Raw genomic sequence first — 19,341 nt, forward strand, 5'->3', positions numbered from 1 at the left:
AACTGAAGTGGCTGCAGGTTTGTGGCTGCACATGGATGGGCAGAGACCTGCAGTTACCCCAGTCCATGGGTGTTCAGTGAAGTGCTGGTGCAAAACTCAGACCTGGGGAAAGCCCTGCTGAAATGGGCTTTGCCCCTGCTGCCTTGGCTGTGAGATTGCAAGATTGCCACACTTTGTGAATTCTGTGATGCTGCTAAGCCTGTATTTTCTCCTGGGGTTTGGCTGATCTGCTTTGGGCCTTATCTTTCGACACATGGACAATGCCAAAGCTCTTTTGGTGGGGATGGAAAGTGTCTGCTGCATCAAACACAAATGTTTTGCCCAGGCAAACCATTGTGTCTCTGCACCACCAGCTCACCTCTTTCAGGAGTGACACTGTGCTGGTCACAGCAACACATACCCAGGCTGAAGAAGGGATGCTGCTTCTTGAGAAGCAGAAAAGAACAGTGCCAGAGCCAAAAATTTGCCGTTTCCATCACCGTGAGGACTGCTTGCCCATGAGCCCTGCATCCTCTCATTGGAATTCTGGATACTGTCTCTGGCTCATCCTTCTCCTTTCATCACAGGAGCACCTGTGGTATATAAACTCACAACAAAATCCCTTGATCCAGTCCAACAATTTCACTCTGGAATTTTGGTTGTTTTTCTTGAGCAAAGTACATTGTTTTCTACACCCAGCTTCATACTCAATAGAGCTGATAAAAGGATTTTACAAATGTATTCCATCCAGAAAGAAATTAATCAAGTTTTTAATTTTTTTTTCAAATTTGTTCTGATTCAAAATTGACCTTATAGAAAAATTCTTTTCAGGATTCTTTTCATAAAAGTGTGGTTAATACAGTCCCACCCACACACATTAAAAAGTCCCAAATAAAAGGATTTGCACAAAGTTTGCTCTGTACTCTCACTATTGTAAAAATAATCCAGCAGTGATCCCAATTCAGTTACTCACCTGTATGGATTTCTAATATTCTTGATAAGCCAAGGAGTGTATGGTGTACCTCCAAGGGCCTGAAGGAGCCTTCTGCCTTTCTGGAACAGCCCATAAAAAATTTGTGGAATACTCCAAGACATCTCAGATGCCAACAAACACCTTTGTGTGAGTAACAGAACTGAGCTCTGAAGTTGTGCAGATTTTAATCTGGGGCTCTGTGAGCTCAGTCCTGCCCCTCTCTGCCTTTTTGCTGAAGTTTGATCTAATGAACCTTACTTGGTTCTGGCATTGTGGTGATTTCAGTACAGGTCTAAGAGACTGCTCACTAAACTTCCTGCATGCCTGTGTTTGCTAACCTGGGTGGAAACCTAAGAAGGCCACCTGAGTGCTCAGTGTGAATCTCAGAGAGTATGTCTGAGTGAAACTTGGCTTAAACTTGACAAGTTTATCCCTGTAACACCACTATAGCACTGACAGCTCTCATGTCACATCAGAAAATTTCAATTTGTGCCATGTTTCTCAAATCTTTGCAAAGCCTGGGCCAGACAGATATCTCCAATGTTGAACGTAGGCACCCTAGAATCAGTTCCCGCAAGCAGGGAAAAAAGAGGACATTAACAAAGAACACAGAGCAAACTAAAATAAACTGGGCTCACTTTTTTCAGTCGAGCTCCTCAATAGCACTGCCTTGATAGAGCTCCCCTTCCCCCATTTGACCTCCTCTTTTGGGCCAAGCTGTGACCTTGGGTGACCCAGCTCACTTTACACCTTGGTCTAATTACATCCAGAGGAGCAGGGGCTGGAATATGATAACTGTCCACATCTTTATCATTGGTGGAAACAGGCAGAGTGATCATTTAGGGTGGCTGGAGTGGGTAAGGCTGGGAGTAATGAGATGGAAAGTTTAGATTGAATATCGAGATAAAATTACCCACAATACATTCTTTTAGGCAAGAGGGTGTATTAAGTCTCAATTAGCGTCAGTATGATCTAATAGCACCACGTCTCCTGACAGCATTATGGCCCCATGGCCTATTAAATCATCTTTCAAAGAAACCCATGGAAAGCTGAACTGGGAAAACCACCAGTAACTGTAATATAGAGACTAATCCCATGATGGAGCCAGAGTGGAATAAATAGGCAATTTCCACGTCACTCATGAGAAGGTATTACACCAGGTCATGATATCCACCAAGACCTGCTTCTGTGCAGAGATACTTGGTAGCACTTTAAAAACTCTCCGAGTGACTTAGGAGTCATCATTTTATTTTGCAAACCAGGATGGTAATTTAGGCATACAAAGCCTATTGTATCACCTAGTAAGAATGAGTTTTATTAGGCCACCTCTTTAAAAAGTGCTTGGGTTTGAAATGTCCACCTAGTCCATATGTAGGCAGAGTATTTCAGATTTCAGTCTCTCTCTGTCTGTTCTGTAGAATGAAGGACTAGGAGAAAGCTTGGTACAAGACAAAGTAGGCTCCTATGTATTTTATTTTTTTTTTCTTCTTGTTTTTGGTACACAAAAGCAGCTTTCTTGCAATTAGCTGTGCAAGTAAACCCTAAACAATGATGAAACTGAGATGAAGTCTCCCAGAGTAGCATTTTGTGGGATGTTTCTTTCTGAACGCATGTTCTGGTGACACACGTACTACATGAATCAGTGTATGTCACCACCAAATGTCATACACCTTTGAAGCAGACATAAGCTAGAGCAGGATGAACATCCAACTCTGAATTGTCATGTCATTGCCACAAGCCTGAACGCTACAGAAATCCAGAGCATCAAGGGTATTATTGCAATTTGCATAAGTAGAAAACACAGTGATTAAAAGTTATCAAAGAAAGCTATCTCTCAGTTGTCAGCTCCACAAGCAGATTCCAGTGATGACTTTCCAGCTCCTTCATAATAATCTCCATAACTTCTTGCTAAGAGCTGCATTGAAGTAACCTGTCATTTACCCTGTCTTTCACCAATTTAGCTCAAAGAGATGCGCCAGCTGTGATCACTTGGAGTCAGAGCTGCTGTGTTGCAAAGCATTGCTACAGCTGCAGGCAAAACATACAATTTGGAGATCTGCTGAACCCAAAAGTCATGGAAAAAGCAGAGCTGTAGCACCATGGTGGCAGGCAAAGAACCCCCCTGGGAGAGGAGAGCTCAGCCCCAAATGTGTTTTTGCATGTGATGAACCAGGGCACTGTGTAGGAAGGCATTCCTCGGTCTGAGTGGCATCTTGTCTTCTTTTCCCGTGGTTTCTGCTGGCCTCTGCTGTGGAAGCAGGGCGAGAAAAATGTGGAAAACACAGGTCACACCTTGTGGGTCTGGAAGATCTGCTGTTTTGTTGATGATGGGTAAGTGCTCATCTGATTCTGTTTCCACAATATGCACTGCTGAGTGCCACAAAACCAAGGAGGTGTTATAAAGCTCCCTCAGGCAAGATGATGTCATTTCCAGCCTACATTTGCTTTGACAGGATAAAAAAATGACATTATCAGTCAAACATGACCTTTCAAGGTAGAAAATGAGACTGAAGAATAGACTGCTCTTCCCATGGCCTCATTTCTCTACCCTAGAAAACATCTCCTGATACACATGCTCTCAGATTGCTGGACTTTGGTGTCCCACACTCCAAACAGTCTCTCCCCCTCTCCCTCTCCCTCTCCCTCTCCCTCTCCCTCTCCCTCTCCCTCTCCCTCTCCCTCTCCCTCTCCCTCTCCCTCTCCCTCTCCTCTTTTCTTCTAAGCTCAAGTATTCAATGTGGACCAGTTTAGCACAACTGCAAATGGACGCAATTTTCCTGAGATCTCTAGAACTGACATCAGTTCTGCACCTCTTTTTCTGCCAAACAAAGCTCATTTGCTAGGCTAAAAGGGGGCCAGTTCTCCTGCTCACACTGAGGTGAAGGGGCAGCCAAAATGGTTCTGCGGGCTGCAGGTCCTGCTGTTGTGCTTCCCGCAGACATCTCACCACCCTCTCCATTTCCTTTACCTCTGCCTAAGGACAGATACATCTGTGTGTAAAACACAAACACCCCTGTGACAAGGTTGTCTCGAACACTCAGGCTTCTTAGAAACCTCAGCCTATCACCAGCTAGTGGGATAATTACATTTTCTTATATAGAGCCAGTTAGAGACTGGTAACATTATTGCAATTTTCTCATTAAACTTTTGCTAACTGTCCTTTAGAATTACTTCCAGTCCTCTTCAGACACTGAAAAGCAGGAGGCTATGAAGCAGTGGCGGCTTCCTTGGTGCTGTCACTGCCAAGAGACTGGGTGCCAAATGGTTCAAGTCTTCCTCAGCAGGGAAACCTTACTCTGGAACCAGGCAGATATAGGGAAAAGGCATGGGGCATAAGCAAGAAAAATGAAAGAAAGACTCATGGGCTTTTCCTCCAGGCTTATAGTTCCTGACTGGTGGTCCAGGTTACATTTCAAACCATGTTTGTCATGGCACACCTCATCTCAGGATAGCTTGATTGTGCTGAGGATCTGGTTCAGCATAGTTAGCCTGCAGAACTTGATTTAGTTTGTTATATTGCTAATCTCTAAACCAGAAGCATTTTAGACTTAATTTACCAAGTGATTTGTGAGAGAGAAAAACAACAAAGGAAGAAGGAAAAAAAAAATCAAATAGAAAGAGAATTCCATGCTATTAATGAAGGCTTTTGGGAACCAGAAGTATGTGAGACCTCTCAGTGGGAGTTAATCTGAATGGTTTTCTCCATATAATTGTGATGGGACATAAGTCTCTTGAAGTTTGGAAAAGCATGTGGCCAGACTTGCATTCACCTCTCAAAGCCTGAGGGACTTCTCTGTGCTCTCTGATGGCAATACCTGAGCACCTTGGCTTTTGTATTTAGACAGATGCAGATAACTGTATTATTTCCAGATGAAACATGGAGGCACAGAGAGCTATGTAATCTCCATTGGATTTACCCATATCCGATAGCAAATCTGTGAGAGAGACAGAAAATAAGCCTGAAGCTTACCTGGCCCACAGAGGCCTTCTTCTCATCTGTAATTCATCTTTCTGTGCTCAGACCAGTATTTTGAAGGTTCAAGCAGTTCAAGCAGAGCATGCAGAAAGCTGCCTCTCTTTATGAATGAAACAGCACTGCCCTGATTTATTCCAGGGCAGGGTCAGCACTCAGTGGTTCTGAGATTCACTCTGAGACTGAACTCAATTTTCCAGTGCCTCCAGTGCTGGGTTGGAGCTCCACGACTGAACACCCTTCACAAATCTTGCAACATCATATGGACCTGCCCACCAGCCCAGCATGAGACCCTGACCAGCTCCCAGTGACCCTGAGCTGGATTTGCAGCCCAGCCCAAGGGAACCTGCCCAGCTGCTTCCCACCCCTCCTGTGTTTACTCTGGCAGTGGGTACCTCCAGTGCCCGCATCTCATAAAACCTACAGATGGTCCCAAACTACATAACTTGGTTTTGGATCAAGATTCATATTTCCAAGCACGTTTGAGTCCACGATTTCTATTATTTGGCATTCCACAGGCATGAAGTCACTGTAGAAATATACATTTAGAAAACAGGCAATTTCCAGTCATTCAAGAGAGGTTTGACATTCAAGGGTACATCCATTTCTGCATCTAGTACCAGCACTGACATTCCAATATTCCACTAATGGCTGTAATTGCAATGGGGTTACAAGAGCACTAACGGGAATGAGGCCCCTCTATACTCTGAGTTAAGATATCCTAAGGAAAAAATAATAAAAAAAGATGTAATATTCTTAAGGAGAAAACATTCTTTGATATTACAGGCAGGGTTGCTAACATTTTCAAGGCTATAAGACAATCTGTTTCAAGGCTGAGAACAGGAACGTATAAGTCCAATATTCCTTTAAGAGGGTGGAACATGTTGATAGAACAGAGGATACTCTCTGTTGCAACTGCTGTGAACCAATTTATTCCTGGGTACACATCCGGGTGAAATTGGGCTAACTTTCCTCTTCGTCAAATGCAATACATAAAGTTCTGGCAGCATCTGTTTTGTTTCTCGTGCTAGACCTGTGGGACTCTGGGCTCAATAAGGTCTCACCAATTCAAGGAATAAAAGCTCCTGGGAAAGCGAGCCAGGAGCCCCTGTTTTTACAATAGATTGCTTGGCTTGTTGCAATCCTTTCAGCCAAACTTTTTTTTCCCCCCTCCCAGAGTTTGAGCACACTGTGTGAATACCAAGTACACGAGCTGTGATTAGCAGCTTTCCTTGGAAGTCTCCTTCTATGAGCTCTTATTTGATTTAATCTTGTCTCAGGTAAATAAAAGGAGCTGAGTGGAAATAACCTTTGACCTACTAATTAATCACTTGCCTCTGTTAACTATTCCTCCGTCAATGTTATTAAGTGGCAGCATCTGAGTGTAAATAGGCAACCATGTAAAGAGGCTTAAGTGCCATCTGGCCTTACCTGCTAAGGTTCGTTTGCCCTTTGGAATTGATCCCTTGGACTTCTTTTTTTTTTTTTTTTCTTCCTCTTTTTTAAAAAAAATAAAAATCTTAGGAAGAGATTTGCGTGCAATTTTGCACAGCCCAACACAGCCCCAGCTCCAGGGCTGTTTGAAGACACTCAGAAACTGTGGGGAAGTGTGGTTACAGATGCACTGTTCACGTCATGGTGATGAGGGTAGCCAAGGCAGCAATTGCTGCCACATGCAGAGCAGTGGTGACCAGCAATGGCTCATGTGAGTGTTGAATATTTAGAAGCATTTACTCATAAAACCCTGATGAGGACTTGCAGTGAATGATAAGTACTCCTTCCAAGAACAAGCCTGGAGGAATGCTACCCTGTAGGACTCATTGTGCTGGAGTGGTCAGAAACATGGCCTTAGGTCTAATTCATTACCCACTTATGGCAAATGTTTGGTACTGTGCAAACAACTGGGTGTGTTTTCATAGAATCATAGACTCGTAGAATGATTTGGATTGGAGGTGACCTGACAGATCTTCTGATTCCAAACTACTGCCGAACTTCCTCTGTCATTTAAGTGGAAGAACACATCTAAGGGAGGTAGATTCTGTTGATCCCTCTCTGTCACGTGGGTGAGCTGCTCCGACACATGAGTTGAAGGATGGGGAATTCTAGCACAACCTAGTGCTTGCAAGTGCTTGTGAAAAATGATTTACCCTCATTCACACAGATAGCGGTACCCTACTCCCAGTTTTGTGATCCTGCTGTGCCTAGATGCATGCTTCTGTCAGGTGGCCTGACACACCTTTATTCTTTGTGTTTCCAGGTACTGTGTAAGGGATATTTTTAGGCAACCTGTTAAGTTATACCAAACAAACTCTCTAATTCTGCAGAATGAAAGAATAAATTAGGTGGTGTGCAAGACTGCACAGCATACATCTCAGAGTTCAGAGACACCAGTAGGGATGCTTTGTGTTTTGCAATGCTCTCAACTTTTTCTCCACAGAAAAAAAGCACAGCTGAACAAGATCCTGACAACCTTCACATCCACTGGCCACTGTAGGAGCACTGGCACTGGTCAGATTTTAGGTTTATGGGCTCCTATCATTTGAGATTAGACTGGGCCCATGTATTGTAAATCGAGTCATAAACCAAGTGTTTTTATAGCCCTGAGGCCGGGTTTGTTTTTGGGATCAATACTACTTACTGGAAATCCTTGCAGAGGTACAACCATCGTCACCTCTTTGCCACGAGCTATCCACAGATGTGGTGGGCTGTCTGAAACCTGCGTGCTCACAGTGCAGAACCAAAAAGTATTGTTGTTGGTGGAGTTTCACGGCCTGGTAAAATGACCTTTTAATAAAATTGTCCGAAGTCAGTGGAATTGCAGTAATATAATTGAGGTTACAGCCAGGCTACCAAGGCAGAGTCCTTCCCTCTACCTTAACGCATCAGAGAGCAGAACCTGGCCCTGAGCCTGTAATCAGTTTGAACAGGCTGTCAGGTGCTTTGGGATTTGGAGGTGAAAGGTGCTGTGTAAATGTCAGGCATCATTTACTGGGGCACTACATCCAGGCTGAGAAGCACAGCGTGCCAGAGACTCTTCAACGTGGTGTTAGGAGTGATCTTGGGAAACATATTACGCTGGATATATGGGTGTTGGTTGAGCAGAGTCGTGTAATTTCAGTTGCTCTAAATCACCCGATGCATTTTCCTTTATCTCCCCATTTTATCTAATTTTCTCCCCAGTTTTCTTTATTATTAAAATAAATCAAACCAAGTAGCCATGAACTAAGATATTTGTTTATACAAAAGGGATGTGATCCCAGCTCCCTAAAGCTGCTCATATAAAATAGCAGATCATAGTGAATCATTTAAGATGGAAGGTTTACTTGGTTGTGGGTTGCTCTTTTTGGGTTCATGAAATGTTGATGAGCCAATCACAACATTCTCACATCTATTTGTTTTTGCAAACAACCTACAAAGTAATGAATAGCTCACACTAGGCTGGGGAGGACATTCACTGCTGAGGCTCCAAAACACACATTCTATTATTTACACTAGTCACCTGCTTGTCTCGCTGCTTCCTGATGGCATTACTCAATTAATTAGGCAACAGAATATGAATTTGGAGTGCTGCATATGTATTCACATATATGCATATGTGGGTTGGTGGTTGCTCTCAGGGATTTTCAGTGCCTCAGAAGACTTGAATCCAGTCCCAGATAAACAAGTCAGTTCCAGGAGAGGGGGTGTGCTATGAACAGCCTCTTCTGTGGATGTTGTTTTTCCTTCAGTGAGTACTTGTGACTTTATCTTGCAGGTTTGCTTTTCAACCGGCTAAATCCTCATAAAAGTGAGTGTAGAAACGAGGAAGGGACTCTCTTCCTGTTTGGTTACTCTGTGACACAAAACAACTTTCCAGGTGAGAAAGTGAACTTAAATTCATTCATCTGAATACCTGCAGAATGCTTTTCAAGCCATGTGGCATCAATAAAGGGCTCCCCTTTCCTTTTCCGGAGCAAAGTAGGTGGTGGAAGAGGCTGCACAGAGAGAGGCTGCACAGCAAGAAGCAGCAAGGCTGGGCAGGGATGAGAGAGATTTTCTACTTCAAGTCCCAAACCCATGGGAAAGTGACTTTAGATCGGGAGAGGTTTCCCTCCCAGACTGTCCCTGGGTTCTATGTCCAGCACAGCTCCCCTCAGAGGGAAATCCTGAGCTCTGCTGACACTGTCTTCAGGGAAAAACAGCTTCAGGAGAGCCTCTGGAGACCTTCCCAACTCTCACTATTCCTCCTTTTGTGATCTACTCAGCTCTTTATTTCCATTTTCCTCTTTTCCACTTTAGTTTCTACTTCAGCAAAACCAGACTTAGGAGTTATTTGTGTTTTCCCCTTCAATTTTGGTAAAAAAAAAGTCCTTTCACCTGTGACATACAAATACAAGTTTTTCCTTAGACAAGAGCAAGTTCTTAGGATAATTTAATTTCAGTATCTCTAAAATGATGGACTTTTTGTCTCCTCTATATCTTTAGGTGTTTGCACATGTAAACAGCATCCAGTGACTCAGCACTGCAGAGGTAAAGTTATCAGCAACATCATCTGGTAATATACCAATCTATAGGTATCAATCTAAATTTTACATATTTTTAATGTATGTTTGTGTGCCAGTGGAACACGTTTGTCTTTTATAAGTTAAAAAAAAAAAAGACATATGAGAATCTTACAAGCTAGAAAAAAAAAAGGAGATACAGGAAATAGAGGCTATTTCTGGAGTGTATTTTTTTTCAAAGCAGAGTTGTTTTGGTTTGATTTATTAAATAGGAAGGTCGAGAAAGGCAAGAGAAAAAATAAAATTAATCTGTAAGAGAGTTGTGTTGTTAGAAGTGTAAGAGACAAAAGTTATTACTAAAAAAGGAATGTCTTCAATTTTGCATGTACTAAGGATTCTAGAAAACTATTTTCCCATTTAGAGCCTGAAAAATAAGTTGCTTTTTGGACACCTTTTAATTATTTCCTTTTTTTCCCCCAACACTTTTAGAATCAAAATTCAAGTTTTCAGCCTTGTCAAAAGCGCTTAAAAGTTTTTATTTTTCTTAATGGAATAAAAAAAAATCCTAGAAAACTTAGAATATTTAGGTTACTCAATAAAGGCAAATGCTTTAAAATATTTTCAGGACATAAAACAATTATTTAAAAATTAGATAAAGATGCAAGACTTTCTTCCACTCACTGATTTTTTGGTTCAGCATTTACCATATAATGTCAAGTTTAGGGAGTGAATCTAGCAGCAGAGACCTTCATGAAATGATGGCAGTTTTTATGAGACATAGTTATGGTTTCTCCTCATAAACAGTTTTATGTCTCCTTAGAAGATGTTAAGGATGGTAATCACTTTGAGAGAGTAAATGTGAATATAATAAAAAAGTTGAAAAAAAAATTAAGTAGCAGATTTTGATAAATACAATGTAACTTTTTCAAAAAGGTTAATTTAAAGGAAGTTGGTAATGAATTATTTAGTTTTTCAAAATTTGGATGCAACCATATGTTAGCTAAAATATCCCAAAATAAAATCACATTTTGGAAATGTCTCAAAACTTCCCTTTTCACACAAACATGAACTCATAAATTATCCATGGTTTTAGCTGAATATCCTGCACACATAAACATTATTTTGTGTCACAACTAAGTGGTGTAAATTTGTGTTATTCATATTAGAAAAATGAAGCCAAAGAAGTAGCTAGAGGCCAGAGGAGAGCTGGAGAGGGACTTGGGACAAGGACATGAAGGGACAGGACACAGGGAATGGCTTCCACTGCCAGAGGGCAGGGATGGATGGGATATTGGGAATTAGGAATTGCTGGCTGGGAGGGTGGGCAGGCCCTGGCACAGGGCACCCAGAGAAGCCCCATCCTTGGATGTGTCCAAGGGCTTGGAGCATCCTGGTTTAGTGGAGAGTGTCCAGCCAAGCCACAGTGATGTGAAATTTCTTGGGTCAGCCTTCCACTTGCAGCTCCGAGGCCCAAGGAGCGCTTGGATCAGTGTTTGAAGGCATCTGTGTCACTTGTTGTTCAAGTTCTGGAATCTCCAAAGCTCTCTGTGAGACTCGAGTTCATCATGCAGCACTCAGGATCGTATCTGCTCTTGGTGTGGGAAGCTTGGTTTGGGGATGGGGCTGATGTCACAGAACCAAAGAAAATATGCTTACTTTCTTGCTGCTCTTTCAGACCCACCTTCCCCGGGAAGAAATATCTCTTGGTAAGAATGAAAAGTTTGATTGTCACCTTATTAAGGGCTGGGTGCTGAGCAGCATGATCCCACAGAGACTACAGCAAAATTATTTTCAACACAAACCTTAGCATTTTTGCAGGTCCTGCTAAGCTCAGTGTTGGACACCTAGATAGAGAAGACAGAAAGTCAGGTGAAACCTTGACTTGCTTGTCAGTAAAACACAGTAATAAATCAATACTCCTGCTCTTTGATGCTGGTTGTGGGGTTTGAATGACCCTTGTGTGTATCATCCTTCAGATGGGTTATACTTGCTAAGCAGAACTCACTTTTTTTTTTCTCTACCTGTCAGAACTTTTATTTATTAGGCAGGTGGTTGCTGTTGACACTTTAATTTTAAATCCAGAAAACCAAAATTATAATATTACTCTGTGCAAAGCACTAATATTATTTTGAGATGAGTATCTTTCCCTTTCCCCTGTGTCTGGTCTAAACAGCCATTCTGTCGATGTAATTTTTTTAAAATATTAATTTGATTATTATTTCTCCATGATTATGTAGCTTCTAATTAAATGTGACCTGAAGTTTCAGAGGCTCCTTACCCCTGAACTTTTGTGTGAGGCTTAGTACAGATCATCTCTTTGATGAAACACATTCAGGAAGTCCTTCTTGAAAAGCCTGATTGAGGAGTGTTGAATGGTTGTCGGGATCTTGATGATCTGAGATGTGGAAACCTCTCTGAGGTCTCAGCTGAGCCTTCCTGTCTTTTATTTCTAGGCTAGAAAGAAGTGTTCATGCCTCTTTCCTGGGGGAAATAACAGAGCATCCAGTGTTTTTCACCTTTACTGGTTAGGAAAGGAGGTGATAAAAGAATGCAGTCTGGTCCTTAGGATCTTATGGTGTTGTTTCAATGAAGTTTAGATGTTAACTACTTGCATGAAATGTTTTTTAATGGAACAAGCTTTTGCCAGATGGGAGAAAATATATGCTGCTTGCTGCTATTTTATTTTTCTGCATTTCCCTCAGGCTCCATTTATATAACAGCCATAACCCAATCTCCAAACTCAACTGCAATGAGGTTGCCATCTTACCCCAGCAACATTTCCTGAGCTGAAGGGATCTAACCATGTTTCTGGAACAAGGCAGAAAGTTAGAGGATACCTTTAACACCACTTGCATTTCAAACAGCTAGCAAGATCAAAAGGAATTTGTTAGCACCTCATCAGTCCTCCAGGTTCAATCATGTTGAACCTTGTTTTCTGGCTGTAGTTATTTGTATTTTAATGCAGATTTTGGGTTCAGATCTCTCAGCGTGCAGCTGTGTGGGCAACCATGCTCAAGTGTGCACCAATCCTTGATGATGCAAGCTGATAATACAAACTGCAGGATCAAGGGTCCAGCAAGAATACTCTTGGTTTTTTGTCACCCTTCCCACTTCAAAGGAGACAAAGCTGCATGGGAAGCCCAACTCATAAATCCTTAAACAGCTCCAAATTTTGGCAAAAGTGGGTTCACGTAATTTTCACCTCCAGGCAGCAGAACCACCTGAGATCAGGCAGGTCTATGCCTCAAACTGGCTCCTGGATTTGGGATATGGGAAAGGTTTAATGAGAGGGTCATGAATTTAATGCCACACATTTCAGATCATTCTTGGCTGTGGCTTGCAGTGCCAACAAGAATATGATTGCAAAGACTCAGACCAGGCTTGACTATCAGTATTTACTGCTTCCTGCAGTTAAATCTGCAGAAATATATGCCAAGTGCTTAGGAGCCTGAGCCCTAAAAGGATTTTACCTTTCCTAGCTTTTCATTGCCCAAGGCAACACAGTTGCCTAGAAATAGCTAATAGTGCTCCTTGCAAAGCTCCATTCTCCTTTAAGGGTCATCATTATCTCCATTTTAAGGCTGAACTGAGATTTAAATATAACTTTACATTATTGAGATGCAAATCACCTTGGTCTCATAAGTACTATATGTCTAAATCATATTTTTCATCATGAAAACCTCTCTCTCCTTTTTTAAAGTGTTTCCCTTTAAGTACATTTTTCCATTAAACTAAATATATGTTCAATTTTTTTTTTTTCTCCTCCAAAGGCAAGGTCCTTTCAATTCATGCCAGTGTTATTATTTCTCAAAACGAGTTTCATCTTGATCCATAAACATTTTATGCCAAGAATAATGCCGTTTTAAAGACAATAAGTGCCTATTTCTGCCTGAGGCCATCGGAAACCCCGTAAAGGAGGCAGTAGGAATTAAAGACACTTAATCATATTTACCCATTTTTAACTGCTATTTTTTTACACTCTGAAGCAGTTTTTCTATCCTTGCTGAGTCCTATTGAATGCCATAAATCTTAATTAAAGATGTAATTTTTTTTTTATGAAATCTGAGCTGGAAAACACATTTCTTACTTTTAAGACCAGCACTATGTATAGGCTCATAAAGCAAACAAGACTTTTACACTCACAGAGTTTCAAAACCAGTTATTGCTGTTATTATGTCGAATCAGTGCCATAATTATTATTATTGCTTGGTTTGGTGTTTTTATGATTATTGTTAATGCCTGAGCTTTGCATTTTCTGTGCACAAGACATCAAGGGGAAAAGAATAGCTTACACTAAGTGCGTATCTGTATGTAAAATGGAGGAAAGCTTGCAGAAATATACCCACCAGCACAGGATTTTGGATTTAATATCTTCATTTTAAGGTTTAGTGATTTTTTTGTGTGTGTGTTTGGGGTTGTGATTTTTGTTGGTTTTTTTTTTGTTGTTTGTTTGTTGGTTTTTTGTTTGGTTGGTTTTTTGGGGTTTTTTTGCTTGTTTTTTTTTGAATGCAAAAGCTGTTTCAGTTAGGTAGGCTTAAATAACAGCATATTTGGTGTAAACTTGCATTCTTTTATTGAAGCCATGAAGCCAAGAGAATTACACTGCTTTATACAGCAAAAAATGCTGTCTCTCATAATGCCATTTTCCCACTGTTCCATGTAATTTTGCTATTGAGAGGAAGGAGGGGAGCAAAGCTCCATTGTCTTATCTGCATTGGTGGAAAGAAATAGGTACTCCACGCTTCTCAAGACAAGACTTGAGTGTGTGTAGTATCTCCCTGCAGATGAAATGGAAAGCACTGCAAAAGAGGTTTTGATCTGAAGCCTGGTAAATTCAACAGGAAGATTTGTGTCGGCTCTTGGTAACAACCAATATTTGCTCTCTATTAATGGTACCTGCTGGAAATACATCACCTGACAGCCCCTTGTTCTGAGCCCTGGGGCATTTTAACAGCCTGCTCCAAAGTCAAGGAAAATCAACATGAATTTTCCCAATGATTTCAACACTGTTTTGGATTGAGCTGCTTTGTAGGCCGATGGAGGCAGACACCATTCCAAGGAACTTCACTTGGTGGGAAGCACTGGCCACCACGCTGCCACGGTTTTCCCAACACTTCCCACCACTGATGCCATCAAAGTGGATATCACTAAACTTCACCCAGCACTCCTGATATGGAGAATGTAGCAGTACAGACACATCCAGGGGTGTAGCCCATCTATTCACAGCCTCCAACCTGACAGGTGCTTAAAGAGCCCCTTGGCTCTCCATGGAGTAATTTCAAATTTCACATTAAGTTAGTTAGGCATTTACATTCTGAAATGCTCACAGTCCTGCTGGTTGGTAATGAATTGTCCATTTAAATTTGGCTCTTGTATCTGGAGTTTCTCCAGTTAATGCTAGTACTTTTCTGTGTTTTAGAAAAGAGAACAAAATAAAGGGTGGAAATTTTGAAGGCCGAGAAGCTGGTTTAAGGCTTGAATGAATGTACCAAAATATGATTCTTCAGTCACTATTAAGCACATGAATAATGTTGCTCCTGTGAGTAATGCTGCTGAGTCCACAATGAAATATTCATGGGGATAAACCTACCTATGGCTGAGGCTTTGTGAGGGTGCAAGTTTGTGCTCTCACCTTTTGCTGCAAGGTCACCCTGTTTCCACAGCTGCCAAGCCAACCAACGAGACACTGGTGGCTTTTATTAGATACTCACAGTCGCTGTTCCTTAACATAACATGACCTTCCTCAATGAAGCCTGAATCAAAAGGGCACTGATTTACTGGCTGTGAAGTGATGTTTCCTCACTGGCGTCTAATAATTTATTTAAGGCATGGTTTTGCCAGGAAAGTCTCTCATTATTTTAGAACCATCTTTCCTCTTCCAAAGGCATTTTGGAAGATAGCAAAAATGTGAAGAAAATATGTTTCCCATCACACGCCACTCACAGAATTTATTTTGGGTAGCTTTCATGCCTGCAGCTACAGTATCTCACTTCTTCATGGGCACTAAGTTTGGGAGAAAAGCAGGAAGCACTTATTTTGCATCACAAATCAGTTGCTGTATTTGGTAGTTTCCATTTCATTCACGGTAGTAATTACGTGGTTACAGCTATTCTGAAGCTTCCTAGTGAAGGATCATAATTTTCATGCTTCCTCTAATTTATAAAGGGTAAAAAAACCCCAACCAATCAGTATCATTTTTTTTTTCTCAAGCTGGTACAATTTCAAGGGCAAAGTTCATAAAAGAGAAGTGAAACTTTATTTTGAGGATACCCTGATGAGTACAGGTGGGAGGAAAGGCCAAAAGCATTGCTGGATTATGGATAGTGGGGTGAAAAAAAGGTTCCCAGTGGGGTGCCATAATTAGACAAACTGGTCTGAGGACAGGAGAGATCAGTAATTCCTAAGATTCAAAAATCCAGATAAAGTAATCTTTTTGGATAAAACACCAAAATTTAAAGAAAAAAAACCCAGCATATCTAAGGATAATCCTGTGCAGCATTACTGAAACAGACTCTATTTAGACAGAAACTTTGATGGAAAAGGGTTTGACATTGAGTACCTTTTTTCTTTTTTAATTGCTCTTTGTTTGTTTATGTTTTGAGTTTTCATGAGGTCTCTCAGTTTTTTTGTTTGGGGGCTTTGTTTGTGTTTACTTTTATTTTGTTTCTGGGTTTTCTGTTTGTTTGGTTTATTTTGCATTTTGTTATTAATTCCTGGGAATTCACTTCTGTGTGATCTTTCATGGATTTTGGCAATCATTTCACAGACCCCATTCTGACACCTTCCAGACACTCAGCAGTCCATATATTGCAGTCTGAGAAACACAGGACAGCACAATTTCTCCAGGCTCCAGCTGGCTTTATTTGCTATAAAACTCTGATTTTGCAAGTTCTTGGGTTTACAAGTAATTTAATGCAGGTGAGCAGGGAACTGACACAGGTCATTTTGGGCTATTTTGGCTTAATTTAATTTTTCAGTTCATGACATCTCTTGTTGAAAGCTGATTAACTCTGTTTGTGATTGACTGTTATACCACCTTTCCCTTTTTTCTTTTTAAACAGTCATGAATAGAAGGCCCACAAAAATAATAATATTAAGAAAACCTCCTTCCACAACCTGTGACAAAGGTTAATAAAGTTTTACTATGTTTTTTAGCATTTAGGTTTTTTGTTGCTTTGTCAGCTATGCACATATGCACACACACACACACATATATATATATATATATGTATACATACACCTATAGGTATTTAGGTATACATAGTAATGTATATGTGCATCTATCTACAAAAATATATAGTTTTTAAAATTTATCTTTATTTTCTTCAATTCCTGAAGTTAACTGATGGATGGTGAGTTAGAGAGTTATTAAAGCAATATTTTGAGGGAAGTTTAAAGATGGTTTTTCCATATGAACGCTTTGAGCGCAGGCCACAGGTTGAGAGGGTAAATGCAACTCCTGGATTGGTATAGAAATGTACTTTATCCTAAAGTACTGCTGAAGCAGTTCCATTGACACCAGACGGCTGTTCTATATCTGCAGCATGGTCAAATGTTTCTGGTGAGTGTCTGAAGCTGATGAGGTTAGTTCTCCTCCTGGCAATCTGGTAAGAAAATCAGTAGGGCATTTGTTTTTTCTTTTTTTTTTTTTTTTTTTTCCCAGTAAAACTTCTTTTCCTTTGCAAAGGTGAACCTGGTACTACTAACCAAATGTGAAGAAAATATTCCTGTTTTCATTGGGGATCAAGGGCAGCCTCAAAACTGGGTTGTGTGGACAGGTCTAGGAAGATCTTTGTATTTCTCTTATTCTATGATTTAAAAGAAATTTTATATTTCATATTCTGTATCAAGTGTTTTCTAGTGGTCTCTGGCACTTTAAAAAGTGAACTGTCATTTAAGGAATACTTCATACTTAAAAATGTCACCTAGTCTTTTCTAGGTATTAGAATTACTTATTAGATTATAAAAATCTCCTGCATTGTGAATTCAGAAGAAATTCAGAAGAATAGACAATGCTGGACTTAAATTATAAATGCAAAATCTCAAAACATCAGACTTTAGAGATTATGGGACTCAGATTTGCTATGATAGTTGAGGTTTGTGGCTCGGCTGCCTCTTTATAATGACATCATGTTACCTTTAAAAAGACTTCCCACCAATCTAATAGGCAAATTATAGTAAATAATTATTAGCTCTCAGCTCAGTCTCTGTTTTATTTAGTGGGTATAAGCAATGTAAGTACCTGAATTACATGGTTATTTATGCAAGGGCATCTTTGTCGAGATGGTTTTTTAAATAAAGAAACAACAATTTTATGATGATTAAATAACCCATGAATAAAATTATATGTTCATGCCAGGAATGACCAGTCTGCCTTGAAGAGATGCAGAAACCTTTCCATGAGCCTGTGAGCTGCCTGTCTGCACATCTGAACACCAGAAATTCTACTTCTGGATGAGCCAAAGGACAGCTTTACCCCACTGAGAAGGCAATGGAAGGAGTTGCTGATGCCACAAGCACAGCCACAAACCTGCAGGGATCTAACTAAATCTGTAGGTCTTAGTAGTGAAGAAAAGGCCTCCATTCCAAGGAAAATACAGATATTCATCCTTTGTGGTTTCACCCTTTTCACCACCATTTCCTTACCTCTTGCTCTGTTTCTACTCTCAATTAATTTCATAACCAAATGGTGTCTCCTGGAAAATACCTTTCCATAATTAACTAAAAAATTTTTTTTCAGAGGTTGAAGTCTCCAACCAATTTTGAGCAGGCAAAGTGGAAAGACATCAATTAAAGTTGTTGTTGTCTAGTAAAAGTTTTCATTTCAAGAAAGAAAAAGGGTTTTCCTTTGACTTTTTATCCTAAATAGATTTTTGACTTCTTAAATAAATTATCAAATTTTTTAGTAGTTAATTCTTTTAAGCAGAATATTATGGCAATAGTAGCTCATGAAGTATACACCCACACATATAAAATATAAGTATATATTACATTCTTACCTTTTCTATATAAAAGTAAAGTACAAAATGCTACTTCATCAAAAATTAATTCTTTGGGGTCCCAACGACCCCAAAGACAAGATATTTTTGAACTCCTGCATGTTTCCTCTTTTCTATTTTTTTTTTTGTGATTCATTTGAGAGAAAAGAAAAAGGTTTTTACAGTATTAGAGCTACATGGGGATTATTTGCATCTTTAAATGCTCTTCCTTTCACTGTGCCTCACCTTCAACCCCTGATGGCCCTGCAGGAGGCTGGACAGGGAGCAGGATGCTCTTGGGCTCCTGGTTCTGCTGCAGCCTCACTTCATTGACAGTGGGTCCCAGCTCTCCTGAAAGAACTTGCATTTGTGATCCAATATACAACCTGGCTGAAGGGCTTAAACCTCTGGCAACAAGGAAGGGACAAGTGGTGCTCATACTGAGTAGAAAACAGACATCACCTGCCTCCAGAGCCATGTGGCAGCACACCGTGTTTTCTGGGACTGTGGATGTGACAGCAAAAAACAGGGTTGGGTTGAGATTTTGCCCATTGAGCTGGGGAAGGTGCTGTACTCAGAAATGTTGCATTTTGCATTATTTTTTTTTTTTTTTTTTTCTTGAGAGAGGGTGGATGCATAAGCCACAGCAAACTCAGGTGTCCCCCCAAAAGCTGTAACCATCCATATCACACAGTGTGGCACGCTGCACTTTAAAGGCAGCAAGGCTTGTGCTCCTGACAGGAAATTGTCACAGATGTAATTACTCAAACAATATTGTTAAATTCCAGTGCAATATGTATTGTCACCCACCAGTTACAATAATCACTGTGCAGATACAATCTGTTCCTTGATAAAACGCAGAGGTTCGTGATGTACATTGAGCTCACACAGAAAACCCTGCCTGGGACTCAAAGTCCTTTATCCACTCTAATTGTTATTACTTGTAGCTGTCTGGTA

Source organism: Molothrus ater, chromosome Z, assembly GCF_012460135.2.
Source record: "Molothrus ater isolate BHLD 08-10-18 breed brown headed cowbird chromosome Z, BPBGC_Mater_1.1, whole genome shotgun sequence".
NCBI classification, from domain to species: Eukaryota; Metazoa; Chordata; class Aves; order Passeriformes; family Icteridae; genus Molothrus; species Molothrus ater.